Source organism: Eurosta solidaginis, chromosome X, assembly GCF_040869045.1.
Source record: "Eurosta solidaginis isolate ZX-2024a chromosome X, ASM4086904v1, whole genome shotgun sequence".
NCBI classification, from domain to species: Eukaryota; Metazoa; Arthropoda; class Insecta; order Diptera; family Tephritidae; genus Eurosta; species Eurosta solidaginis.
In genome coordinates this window covers 35902909-35916667 of record NC_090324.1, presented here as the reverse complement: position 1 = coordinate 35916667, position 13759 = coordinate 35902909, and the positions used below count along the sequence as shown (strand labels likewise).

The window sequence follows — 13759 nt, the reverse complement described above, 5'->3', positions numbered from 1 at the left end:
TGGAAATATTCTCACTTTCCTCACTTTTTTTCTATACTTCTTGGGAACTATTCTTAATTTTTTTGCTGACGTATTCAGCTTCTTGTCTTGTTAAACAAATTTATATACATATGCATATCTTTTTCCTTTTAAATATTACATTTTTTATTTTTTATTTTTTTTATTAGACAACTGTACTCGATTTTTATAGATTCTCGTGGTAATATGTGTATTGGCTTCCGTCCGGATGGTTTCAAACTAGTTTGTTTGGCGATCTCCTCCCCTCTTTCACCTTCTCCTTCGTGATTTTTTTTTTCGAAATTTTTTAGCTTGTGGTGGGAAAGTGGAAACTGTACTCAAGCGGTTTCTCTCCCATCCAACGTAAGCCTCACACATGTAATGATCAAAATGGTTGATCAGTTTTTTATATCCGTCTCGAGTGAAGATCAAATCCAAAAGAAGGAATGTCGATCACCGGAACGAAATCCAAACCTCATTCTTGTCCCTTTTCTTTCATTTCCTTTGATCGTCATATGACTTCCGTCATATGGAAATCAGATTGAAGTTTAACGAAACTCTACCCTATTACAATTTGGAACTAAGATGATTTTGCGTTAATACGCTGGTAATTAATTGCTTAAAAAATTTAAAAATTCTGAAATCGCACATTACAGGAGGTACATCGCGCCAAAGTATTTATTTATTTTATTTGTAACTATAGAAAGCCCTTACTTTCCTTTTATGGATATCTACTTTTAATTCTCATGTTAATTTTGTTGCTGTATGTTAAACCATTTATTACTTTAACGATTTAGCTATGCTCAGCTGGAGACAAACTCTCGAAACGATTCCTGCCAGCAGCGAGCAGAAGCATTATTAATTAGTGGATTATATAGAGCAAACGTGGCTAGAAATGGACAAGTGAACTTAATATAAAATTTTTTGATTATGATTTTTTTCGGAGTTTAAGGTAAAGTTTTGCCGAAATCCTCACTGTGCGCTGATCAAATATGTATAAGGTGTTCAAAAAATAAAATATAAGAAATCGGTATTTGTATACGTTTGTGTAAGTTCATTCATATAACATACATTTTTTAATCAAAATTGCTGGAAATTGTGCGTCGGACTATGAGATATGTAAACTGGGAACAGCGCGTTCTTAGTAGATGCGTTATATATTGTTATTTTTCTAAATAGTTCATAGACATCATTTGCGTAAAAATGATTTTCGATCCATGGTCGTAGATGACGTGCCATCCCTGGGGTTTTCCAGTGCTTAGCAGATACCTTGCCATTTAAACAGTATTGGCAAAGGGATGCAATTATCCTATACAAATGATGCATGCATGTATGTGTGCGTTTACCTAAATGTAATAGAAAGTATAACAACAGGAGATTATCAATGGTTTACTCATATTTGTCAAAAAATATTCTAGAAAATACATATAAATAAACAGCTAAGTTTACAGTTAACTATTGCTAAAATGAGACACTAGAAATATAAGTAAGTTCCAGGTGAAATTATACGTAGGTAACTACTATAAGTTCATGATCATGCCGTTTTATTTCCCATAAAGAATTTATAAAACAAAGTTATAGCTTTTTTCTTTTCAAAAATACAGTGAAATTCTCAAATTTGTAAAAGGAATTGGTGGTTCCCCACAAACATTTTTAGTAAAAATGAAATCCAAAACTGGTAAAAATATTAATATCGGTTGCAAAATACATTAGTTATTAGTCATATTAGTCTGCAATGGGACAATTAAATCTTTCTGAGTCGTTTTTTTACAATTTTAAATTTTGTTTTCGTTGAGATTTTGATAAGTCAATCAGTTTTTAACATACATATACGTATAGTCTTCTTAAAAATGAGTGCGTACATAAGGCAAACAAAAATTTGACAAACCTGGACAAGTGAAAAAAATTGGTTCATTGGGAAAATTTTCACAGTTGTGTTACATTTTCCAAAATATAAGTTTATGCCGATCACTTTATCGGTGGCGGCGGCGTAGGCTCTATTATATACCGGGGCGGCGGCGTGGGCGGCGCGCCGGCATACGCCGGTGTTCTGACTTTAAAAAGCTTGATTTTTCAATTTAAAAAAATAATATTTAGGAAAGGTTTTGGGTAAAAGTCTAGTTGAGGGGTCGACTGCTAATACGATACCAGAAATATCGATAGGGGTGTCAAAAGACTCGTATTGACCTCGACAAAAATAATCCGAAGGCGGGAAAGAAAAATTGTATCTCTGTTCGGAGATATTTGCAGTTGAAGTTGGCGATTTTCATGTGGTTGTTGTAATGTTGGCGTACCAAAAAAAAAAAAAAATTGTGAACAGAAGTGTTTTGCGCGGATATAGTTTTGGTCTTCAAACCGGTGTTGGACCCACCCAGGGTAATTTTTTATAAGCGCAGGCGAAGGGCCGGAGGTGTTCTGAAGAAAAATCAACGTTTTGGCCATTTCGGAAAGATCCGGGGTTTTTGCCTCAAAATCTCACAGATCGGTTAAACATTTTCAGGAGTAGCTCCTTACGGAGGGATTGTGCCTCGTTCGCTTACTTGAGAGAGGCTTCGTACCTAACCCCGGTCTTTGGAATTGGTACTGCTGCGTTTGCTGAAAAAAAAAGAGATACATAAAATTGTCACACTTTTGTCTGTATAGCTCGTGTAAAGCGTAGTTTCACCTGGGGTTATCTCCTAACAATAGTCGCGAACACAATTTCTTTATATCATGTGCGAACAGTAGCAATACCAACCACAAGTCGCTACCACGCCTCCTGGCCCTCACAACATATGCCAGCACTGAACTATAGGACTTCCACTTCGAACACATACCTTCGTCGAAGTCACTTTCAAGAAGCTCTAGGTGTAGCTCCGAATACTTTCTGATGGATGTTTTTGTCGCGCTATGCTACAGATCTACGCCAAAGAAGCACCTTGAAACGTTAGGGAGTAACTATTCGGTCAACGATGGCGCCCTCGAAATCATAAGCAGTATAAGTGGATATCATTGCGTGAAAATCGTATAATCGTCGATGCATCTACATAATTTTAAGTTCACAAGGACCATGGATAACATTTTTAAAATGTAGACTAAAACATTCAGACATTTGTGTTCGAAACATTGATTTCGTGAAACCAAAACGACATTTTAGAATGATTTTAAGTTGAAAGATGTTAAGCTTATATCCTCAGTCCAAACTGTTGTTTTCCGGCCTTATGATATAAGAGCTCATTATGGATGACTCCGTAGCTTCAGTTTTCAGACTAGTTCAACTGCCAACTACAATAGAGTTGTTGTTGTTGTTGTAGGAGTGCTTCGCCCCATACAATAGGTGCGACCGATCACAAATTGTCATCAATATCCTCTAACGGGAGTCCAAGAAAACTTGCTGTTTCAACAGGGGTGGAACATAATGTGAGGGCTGTTAGAGGCGTTGGTTCCACATTACAATTGAAGAGATGGTTGGTGTCATGTGGGGACACATTGCAAGCAGGGCATACATTTTGTATGTCGGGGTTGATTCTGGATAGGTAAGAGTTTAACCTGTTACAGTATCCAGATCTAAGTTGAGCTAGAGTGACTCGCGTTTCCCTGGGGAGTGTGCGTTCCTCTTCCGCAAGTTTTGGGTACTGTTCTTTGAGTACTGGATTCACCGGGAAATTCCTGGCATAAAGGTCCGACGCCTGTTTATGGAGTTCGCTGTGGACCTGCTTGTGTTTTTTTGCTTCATACAGCTGAGTTCTCAGGTGCCGTATTTCCTCATAATGCTTACGGAATTGACTCCTTAAGCCCCTGGGTGATGGTGGCTCATCAGTCAGATGTATGTTGGGATGCCCAGGTTTCTGGGTATTCAACAGGAACTGTTTGGTTAGCATCTCATTTCTCTCCCCGATGGGGAGTATTCTCGCCTCATTATGTAGATGGTGTTCTGGGGACATAAGAAGACAGCCCGTGGCGGTTCTGAGAGCCGTATTTTGGCAGGCCTGTAGCTCCTTCCAGTGAGTAGTTTTTAGGCTTGGCAACCATATAGGGGACGCGTAGCATGCAATCGGCTGGCCAATTGCAATAGGGTAATTTGTACGACTGTCTTGGGAAAGCTTTTGCTTCACCACTTTCATTTTCATATTCAATAAAATAAATTGTTTCTAATGATTTTATATTTTCGTAAAGAAGCAATTAAATAGTTTGTATTTTTTTTTTTTTCTTTGAACGACTTCGATTTCACTTTTTCTTAATCACGTTATGATCTATGTTTTCTTTTATTTGGCATACATAGGTCTTTATCTTTGTCCTTTTTTGTTTTGCTTTTTTACATATTTCCACTTTAAAATTTTCTTAAATTTTATTCTTTTCCTTATAGCTTTCTTATATCTATATGTAAATATGTTCACCTTTCTCCTTTTTCTTTTTCCTTAATTTTTTTAAAACATAGCACTTCTTCATCAAAATTTTTCTTAAATTTTTTTTTTCTTATGGTTTCCTTATTATGGAAATATTCTCACTTTCCTCACTTTTTTTCTATACTTCTTGGGAATTATTCTTAATTTCTTTGCTGACGTATTCAGCTTCTTGTCTTGTTAAACAAATTTATATACATATGTATATCTTTTTTCTTTTAAATATTACATTTTTTATTTTTTATTTTTATTTTTTTTATTAGACAACTGTACTCGATTTTTATAGATTCTCGTGGTAATATGTGTATTGGCTTCCGTCCGGATGGTTTCAAACTAGTTTGTTTGGCGATTTCCTTACCTCTTTCACCTTCCCCTTCGTGATTTTTTTTTTCGAAATTGTTTAGCTTGTGGTGGGAGAGTGGAAACTGTACTCAAGCGGTTTCTCTCCCACCCAACGTAAGCCTCACACATGTAATGATCAAAATGGTTGATCAGTTTTTGATATCCGTCTCGAGTGAGCATGTAGCTCCTTTCAGTGAGTAGTTTTTAGGCTTGGCGACCATATAGGGGACTCGTAGCATGCAATCGGCTGGGCAATTGCAATAGGGTAATTTGTACGACTGTCTTGGGAAAGCTTTTGCTTCACCACTTTGAGTGTTCTTGCGAAGGACAAAGCCTCACCTGGTAAAAATATGTGCCTACGTACTCACGTTCGCAACAGGAGCCGTAACGTGTAGGTGATATTTAAATTTAGTTGATAGGCTTTAATCATAATTAGGAAATGTCAAACCGGGAGACTTGGGTGTTGAATGATGAAGTAGGAAAATCAAAATTAACATAGTATATATTTTCGTTACTAAACAGAAAATGTTTGAATACAAAGCCAAGTGATTTTTCAAACCCTTCTCATACGTACAGATATCTTCAACTTAAGTATGAGGTGAGGTGAGGTCATTTAAAAGGAGTATTTAAACCCCTGTAACCTACTAAAGGATTTTGTATCACTGATTTCGCTTATTCTTAAATTCTTTTAGCCAATCGGGATATAGAATATTTGAAAAAATCGGCACTTTTTTCGGGTAACTTGCTTTTTAACAACTTGAGGACAATTTGAAAACATGTCCGGCTCGGGGGTCATTTTACTTGAATTCATTGGCCTTTTTTAATTTCTTGCCTGTTTTTTTACATAACTTTTGAACAGTTAGAAAAAGTTAAAGTCGCAAATGGATTCTTATAACTGGCAGTGATGCGCACCCGTTGATACCCTTTCTACCATATCCAGTTTTCGACATGTACAATAAACGGCCTAGGCGGTTTTAAATTAGTAGAAAATATAGTAAAGCGTCGAACGCCGCCGCCGCAGTGCTAATAAATTTGACGCTCGGCGGCGGCATGCAAAAAACGATAAAGATCGGCGGTGGTGGCGTTTATCCGCGGTGTATATCTCTTTTCCAAAATAAGCTCATATCGTTGGAAAAGTCTATAGGAGAAACTCTGAAATTCCGTATATAGCCAACAAAGTTAAAGGCTCGTAAAGTCTAAATGTACGAAAACCCGATTTTTTACCCGTAACTCAGGATTATGGCCGTATCTGGGTAAAATCTCGTATGCAGTCTTAGATCTTCAAGATCTACTAGAAAAATGGTATCACTTCCCAGTTTTTTTAGTGTCACAGATGTTATTTGCAGACGATGCACTTCCCACGAATCTCAAGTTTGACTGCCTGAAATAATTTGATATATCTTACAGTGCTGATCGTTTACGTGCGCTGGCTATGTAAGTAGGTGCGAAAATGCGTAGCAGCATAAGACGTATTCGCTCAGAAATCTTAGCACGAATTGTCCAGCACAAATTTTACTCTCTCAAATTTACTCCCATAAAGAGCGAAACTTTCTATGTTTTCAACGAACACGAATTAGCAAAGATTTGGCATTGAAATTAACCAAATAAACTTAGTTCTTAGATTTGCTGACCGTTTTTTTAATAGGTTAGATTAGGTTGAACTGGCTGGTCCGTGAGTACCTCACATAGACTCAATGATACCACAGTGTAACCAGAAATTTGCTCAACGATCAATCTCAGAAGTCCAACCAGAAACCAGGACCTATATTGTAAAATAGCTCCCTTCTCTTGGCATATACTAAAAGCTTTCTAGGATCAGTGCTTCTTGTTGCTTCTAGATCTGGCACTTGTACCACCGCTTATAGCTGGAATTTTAGCCTTGCGAGCGCAGGGCACTAGAAAAAATGTGCCGATCGTTTCTACCTACAACCCGATTTTCCTACACCTGCTATCACTGACAAGGCCTAATTTAAAAGCATGTGATGCCAGACAGCAGTGTCCAGTCAGAATAGCCATCGTGTGTAGCTCTCTTCTTCTTTTAATCTCACATAATCTCATTAGAACTTATACGGTAAAAGCTTCGAGCGGTGCGCCCGGGTAGACTATAAATTAAGGGACCAGGGGGAGGAGGTTGTGCGAGGTGGGAGTGGTTGGGGTGACTCCCCCTTTCTAAAAACAACACCCCATCACAATTTAATATAAAAGTTACCAAAAAATTCAAGAAAACGCAGTGAATTGAGCAAATATGGTGCTACCAGACTTCAAAATATGTATAAATAAAAAACGACTCAATCTAATTTAATCGCGCGATTTTTCAATCCAAATTTTAAATTTTTTATAAAATATATGTAAATTATTTGAAAAAATAAAAAGCGCCGCTGGCGAAAATTTGGAATAAAAAAATCGCGCGATTTTTTATTCCAAATTTTCTATTTTTTCGGGAAATAAATATACGGAGTTTAATGAAAAAGGTCCGTTTTCCTCGTTGTTACTATATAAAACATTGCTCATTCGTTGGTGGTTGGTTTAAAGCATCTGGTAGCACCAAGCAAGGTTTCTGAGGGGGCCCGCGATTTAGAGGTACTATGACATTTTTTTAATTCAGGAGAGTCTTTAGTTGTGTAGAGGGTAATTTTCATACCCCTGTGTGACTAGGGTCTAGAGATATAGGCCAAAATGTGGGCCAGTGAATTCCAAGACAGTGTTGATACAATATGGATATCAAATGAAAGCCGTTGATGAGTGCTTTAGTACAGAGTAATATATTATCCAGAGACGGACTGGGACTGGGATTAGGACTAGGGCTGGGACTGAGACTCGGAGTGGGACTGGGACTGGGACTGGAATAAAATACATACCACCCTATGGGACAGGCAATAAGGGATGCAAAAGAATGAGAAGAAATTGAGAGAAGAGAAAAGAGAGAAGGAGATTTAGAAAGAAATAGAATTAGACGAAGATGGAGATAGACGAAGAGAAAAAAAACGGAGGGAGGAGTGAATAAAAGGATTAGGAAAAAGTGAAGAGGGAGGGAGGTCAGAGTTAGACGGAAAAAGCTTATTAAAATGTATGCAGATAGGCCAAATTTAGGGCAGGACAACGTCTGCCGGGTCTTCTAGTTACTAGTAAATAGTTAATAACAATTAAATAGTACTCACTGATTCCTGTTGGGGAACTCCCTGTGAACCTATGTGCAAAATTTCAAAGGTCAAATTTCAAAGGAATAAAACCATGTGGTCCCTTAATGTATAGCCGACCCATGCGCCATGTTTAGCTAGCTCATCCGCCATTTTATTTCCACCTATTCCATATTGCCTTGTACCCCTTCCGCCTAAAAAACACGACGGTAATCTGAAAGCTTGTAGGATTTGTTTATTTTAGGATCTGCGCAGTAATCTGCAGGCCCTTGGTTGGTGTCATGTGGGGACACATTACAAGCAGGACATATGTTTCGTGTGTCTGGGTTGATTGTGGAGAAGTAAGAGTTTAACCTGTTACAGTATCCAAATCGAAGTTGGCCTAGAGAGACTCGCGTTTCCCTAGGGTGTGTGCGTTCCCTTCTGCAAGTTTGGGGTATTGTTCTTTGAGCACAGGATTCACCGGGCAATTCTTGGCATATAGTATACAATGTGGAAAAATTAATAGAGTGTTTTGTGAGGTGTAAGTGTCAATGAGTGAATGTATGAATGCCCCTTTATTCAAATATTTCAGCTTATTTATATTAAATTATTCTAAACATATTCTTACATACATATTTACATTTAAGCATACATACTTACATGCATATATACCTATGCTTAAGGTACTTACATACCTACATACAACTCGACACAAAATATGTACCTACACATCTGTGTTGAGCTGTGACTTCTATGGGAAATGCAATGTTTGCAAATTTGCTAGAATTCCAATTTGTTTGGTTGTGTGTTGTACACACACCTGTATTAATGGCTATGTCAGAATTAATTATCAAATGCATATTTATGTGTTGATGAACATTTAGACTATTTTTGTAGCAGGGTAGCATTTTAGACCGATTTAAATATTTTGGATTAAATTGTTGGCTGTTTACACTACATCTCCCTTTTTTTCAGAATGCTTATGCATTTGGAGAATGCATGAGTATTCTATTTTTATAAATTAATTCTACTTTTGTATTTTATATTTGTAGGTTGAACATTTTCTTATTCTACTAATTTAAGTCTATTTATATGTATTTTTATTTTCTTATTATTTATGATATTGATATTCTCTATGTTACTGTTTATCCTCATTTCCTATTCTAGATGGGATTAAAGTGTTATTATTTTTGTTATTAGTATTTTCTTCTTTATAGGGTATTAGAGTAAGATTTTTCATCGATTTCTTCTACCTTATAGGGCCCTTTATATCTACTATCTAACTTATGACCTGTTTCGTTTTTTACTAACACTACATCTCCTATATTTATTTCCATATAGTGAATATTTTTATTATAACTAATCTTTTGTTTTTCTTTAGCCTCTTCTACTAATTTAAAGGCTCTATCCTGTAATATTTGTAGCCTATATTTAATTTCTTTATCGCAAGCCTCGTAATTGTGTAATGGGCTGACCGTATTTTCTTGTAAAAATTCGTAAGTCTGGGGGTTTTTTGCCAAAGATCAATTCGAATGGACAATAGTTATGGACTGTAGATGGAGTAGTATTGTAACAATATGCAAAATATTTGAGATGTTCATCCCAGTCATCTTTGTTAATGGATATGTATGAACGCACATATTCATTGAAAGTTCTATGGCTACGTTCGACAGTGCCTAAAGTTTGGTGGTGATACGGCGTAGATGTTTTGTGCTCAATATTGAGAAGTTTACATAGTTCTTCAAACAGGCTATTTTTATATTCAGATCCCATATCCGTTATTATTGTTTTCATACTTCCATAATTTAATATGAAATTCTCGAATATGGCTCTGGCTACTGTTTTTGCATGTTTGCTCTGTATAGGAATTGCAACTAAGTATTTAGTCAAATCACATATTAGAGTGACAGCGTATTCGTTTCCATTTAGTGATCTTGGTAAAGGTCCGATTGTATCTATTTGTACTGTTTCGAACGCCTTTGGTGGTGTTTCAGTATAAATCATTGGTTCTTTTAAATTTTTATAAATTTTATTTTTATTGCAATTGACGCATTTCTTTATATATTTTCTTATATCATTTTTCATATTTTTCCAGTAATATTTTTGTCTTATTTTATTAGTTGTACAATTGATTCCTGGGTGGCCACCATTAACAGGATCATCGTGATATTTTTGATGAATCTTTTAAATTTTATCATTTTCCGTCACATGCACAACTTCCGGAGTTAATGCAATAGTGAAGTTTTTGAGAACTTTGGTACCTATTTCTTTAAATGTGTCTACTCGAGTATAATTAAACAATTTGTCTCCTAAGAACAACTGTATTTTCTTAATTCCCAAATTGCCGGCTTTTTCCATAAGCCTGGTAAAGAATTGGCCTAAGTCAATCTTCGCCTCAACAATTTGATTCTCTATATTTATTTCACTACAAATTTTCTTTCCTTTTTTGAAATATATTTCGGAGGAAAGAAAACGAGCTGGACTAGTCTTTTTACTTCACATTTATTAAGCGCTTCGTATATTATAGGGTTCAATTTGTGACTTTTCTTCTCTTCATTTCTATTACTGTTATTACTGGAATTCTTTTTGATTTGCGATCTTGTTGTGACTTTCATTATTTTACATGCCTGTACTGACATTTCTTTCAAATCATTGATATCTATTCATGACAGAGCGTCCGCCACGTAATTTTCTTTTCCGGCTATGTACTCCACCCCAAAGTCATACTCTTCCAAATCTAACCTGATTCTAATTAATTTAGATGAAGGGTTTTTCATTGAGAATAAATACGTTAAAGGTCGATGATCCATTTTAACTGTGAATTTTCCGCCATAAACATATATAACATATACATATCTAAAATATATAATTGCCCAATGTATGGCCGCTAATTCTTTTTCGATCCTGGCTTTGTTTATTTCGCCTTTTGTAAATGATCTTGAGGCATAGGCAATGGGTAATTGTTTTTCTTCATATTCTTGGCTTAGCACAGCACCGCAAGCATAACCACTTGCGTTGGTTGTAATAAATAACTCTTTATCAAAATTGGGATATTGTAGGATATTTGGACTAATGCATTTTTTAGGTAATTAAAAGATTTCTCGCAGTCGTCTGTCCAACTGAAAATTACATTTTTCTTACTAAGTCTTGTTAGAATCCTGGCGTATTCCGCGAAATTTGGTATGAATCTTCTATAATAATTACAAAATGCGACAAATCTTTTTGCTTCATCGGCATTTTTGGGAGTTGGGTAATTTTGAACAATTTAAAATTTGCTTGGGTCTGGTAAAATTCCAGTACTTGTGCATTTATGTCCAAGATAAGTGACTTCTTTGCTGAAAAATAGACATTTGTCCCGATGTAATTTTAAATTATATTTTCTGCATGTGGAGAATACATCCCGTAAATTTTTATTCATATGTTTTTCAGAGCATCCTAATACCACTAAATCGTCCATGTATAAGATGCTTGTGATGGTTTTAGACCTGCGAATGCCAATGCCATCATCCTCTGGAATGAGTTTGGCGCTACTTTGAGGCCATAAGGTAATCTCTTGAAACGAAAAGTACCGTTGTCCGCTGTAAAGGATGTGATATCTCTTGATTCTGCGCTGAGTTCTATTTGGTGAAATCCTGACATTAAATCTTGGCATGAAAAATATTTCGCTCTTCCCAATTGAACCAGAATATCATCTATTCTAGGCAAAGGGAATTTATCAGCTGTTAATTTTTTATTTATTTGTCTAAAATCAAAAACTAATCTCCACCTTTTTTCTTGTTTTCCCGGAAGAGATTTTTTTGGTACCAATAAAATAGGGCTGTTATACTTAATATACACAGGAGTGTTATCCTTCAGATGCAACTTTTGTTTGTAAAAGTTGTTGGTCGTAATTGGTTCTGTTTCTAATGAGAATATATCAACGAATTCTGAGCATAATGTGTTGAGTGATTTACTAGCGAATGGTGGGAAATTTTTTTTCAATCTTTCTAACTTTTCTTTATTATTAGCTTTACAGTGAGGTGTATTTTCAATTATTACATAATCCTCTAAACTTTCTGTTTTGATGTCATAATCTTGAATGATTGCGTGTTTATCTGTTGTATTTATTATTTTTATTAAAGCTTGATTTGAGTTTACTATCGTGTAGGCTACAAAAATGCCATTAGTCAATTCTTGATGAGGTAGTAATAGTTCCTTTTTGTGACTATTGATATGAACCTGTCTAATTACTTCGGCTCTTGCGGGTATTGTAATGCTATTAATTGTTGGTTTATTTGTAATTTGCATAACTATATCTTCTGGGTAGTCATATGGTCGTAGTATTAGGCTGTCCCCATTTTTATTATAATCTAAAATGCAATTATATTTTTTAATGAAGTCGAGTCCCAAAATTCCATCACATGGGATTGGGAAATTGTCTTCTACTATGTGAAATTTATGTCGTATTAAAAGACTATCGTCTGTTAGATCTGCTTTTACTGTTCCAAGTGTGCTTGTTATGACTCGGCCAATACCTTTTAAATCTGTGATCTGTGAGTTATTTATTGTGACATTACTGTCAATTTGACCCTTCTTTATTATTGAGATATCCTCCTGTATCTATCAGGAACGTCGAAGTTGACTTATTTAGGGTAGTATTGGAAGATATGTAGCTGTTTAGATGCAAGTTGAATGTACTACTTTTTACCGTTACAATTTACTGTTGGAGTGGAGTTTGCTGGTTTTCCTTTTGGTTTATATTACAGAGATTGCTCGTGATACTCTGATTGGATGATCTTGACTGACCTCCAAAATTGCTTCTTGGGAAATTATTATTTTGTCCATTACTATTGTTATTATTATATCTGTTAGTATTACCATAATATCTTCGGTTTTGGTTACCCCAATAATTATTATTTTGGTAGTTTATTCTAAAGTTACCTCGGTAATTACCTTGTGAGCGCGTCAGGCGTAGCACTGTAATTGGGTTACCATTGACTTCAGTACAGCTATTTGTGAATTTGAAATAGCCTCGTTCATAGATGTGAACGTTCCTGTTAACATTATCAGTTTAACTCTTTCGTTAGCCGAGTTCTTACACATGGCCTTTACAGCTGATTGTGTGGCATATTTGGTTGCCACATCAGGTGCAAGACCGTCTGATATATAAGCACCTTCCAACTATTTTGTTAAATTTTCGATTTCGGCGGTGTACTGCTCTGTTGGACGTTTAGGAGTTTTGCCTTCAAAACTTTTACAGATTCACCTTTAATTGCTGAACTCAACTTTTGCCTTATTGCTAGTATTGAATTTTCAGTGCTCAAAAGGTTTTTAGCTGTTCCCTTTAGCTTAGTTTTTTTCGTGGAGACTGCTATGGTCTCGTGAGAATCATTAATTTGTTCTAGGATATCTAGTGCGTCTAAGAAGCTATGTAAGTTCTCATGTTTACCATCAAACTCAGGTAGAATTGACGAAGCCGTTTTTAAGAACTCTACTGTGGTTTGAGCCATTTTGTCCTTTCTTTTTTGGTACTTTGGCGTCTCTGTTAAAATTTCCTTTTGTTCCTGTTTTTCTTCTTCTTTTTGTTCTACTTTTGGTTCTTCTTCTAAATCGGATGCTGACTCCAGAAGGAATCTGCAATAGTCTATTTCTATTTCCTTCTTGAAACTCGTTGGTAGTATGAATTCTATATCATATCTTGCCAGTGAGGACACCAATTTGTTTCTAATGCTGGAAAAAATTTGATATGCTTGGTCTTTTCGATTGCCGTCGAGTTTACCATTTAACTGTTGAATTATTTTTCCTATTTTTTTAAATGCTTCAACTATTATTTTAAGATTCTTTACTACTGTTTCTGCCTTAACTTTTGTATTTTTATTAATTCATTTGTAAGATTTTTCTCCTATCGTTTTTTCTTCTATGAGTAGTTTAACGATATCT

General features: G+C 35.7%; 1 protein-coding gene across 4 annotated transcripts in view; it reads left to right on the top strand.

Annotated features, from left to right (window-relative positions):
• The first annotated feature begins 543 nt into the window (after positions 1-543).
• The window catches only part of LOC137235471 (epidermal growth factor receptor kinase substrate 8-like), a 741986-nt gene continuing 728770 nt past the window's right edge, over positions 544-13759 (top strand). For 3 of the 4 annotated variants that reach the window (XR_010947910.1, XR_010947909.1, XR_010947911.1), the window contains exons 1-2: positions 544-656; positions 795-1045. The gene's annotated coding sequence lies outside the window, so the exon portion shown is untranslated. Of the gene's footprint in view, positions 657-794; positions 1046-13759 lie in introns of those variants that run through there. The other variant, XM_067758473.1, reaches the window with a different exon arrangement.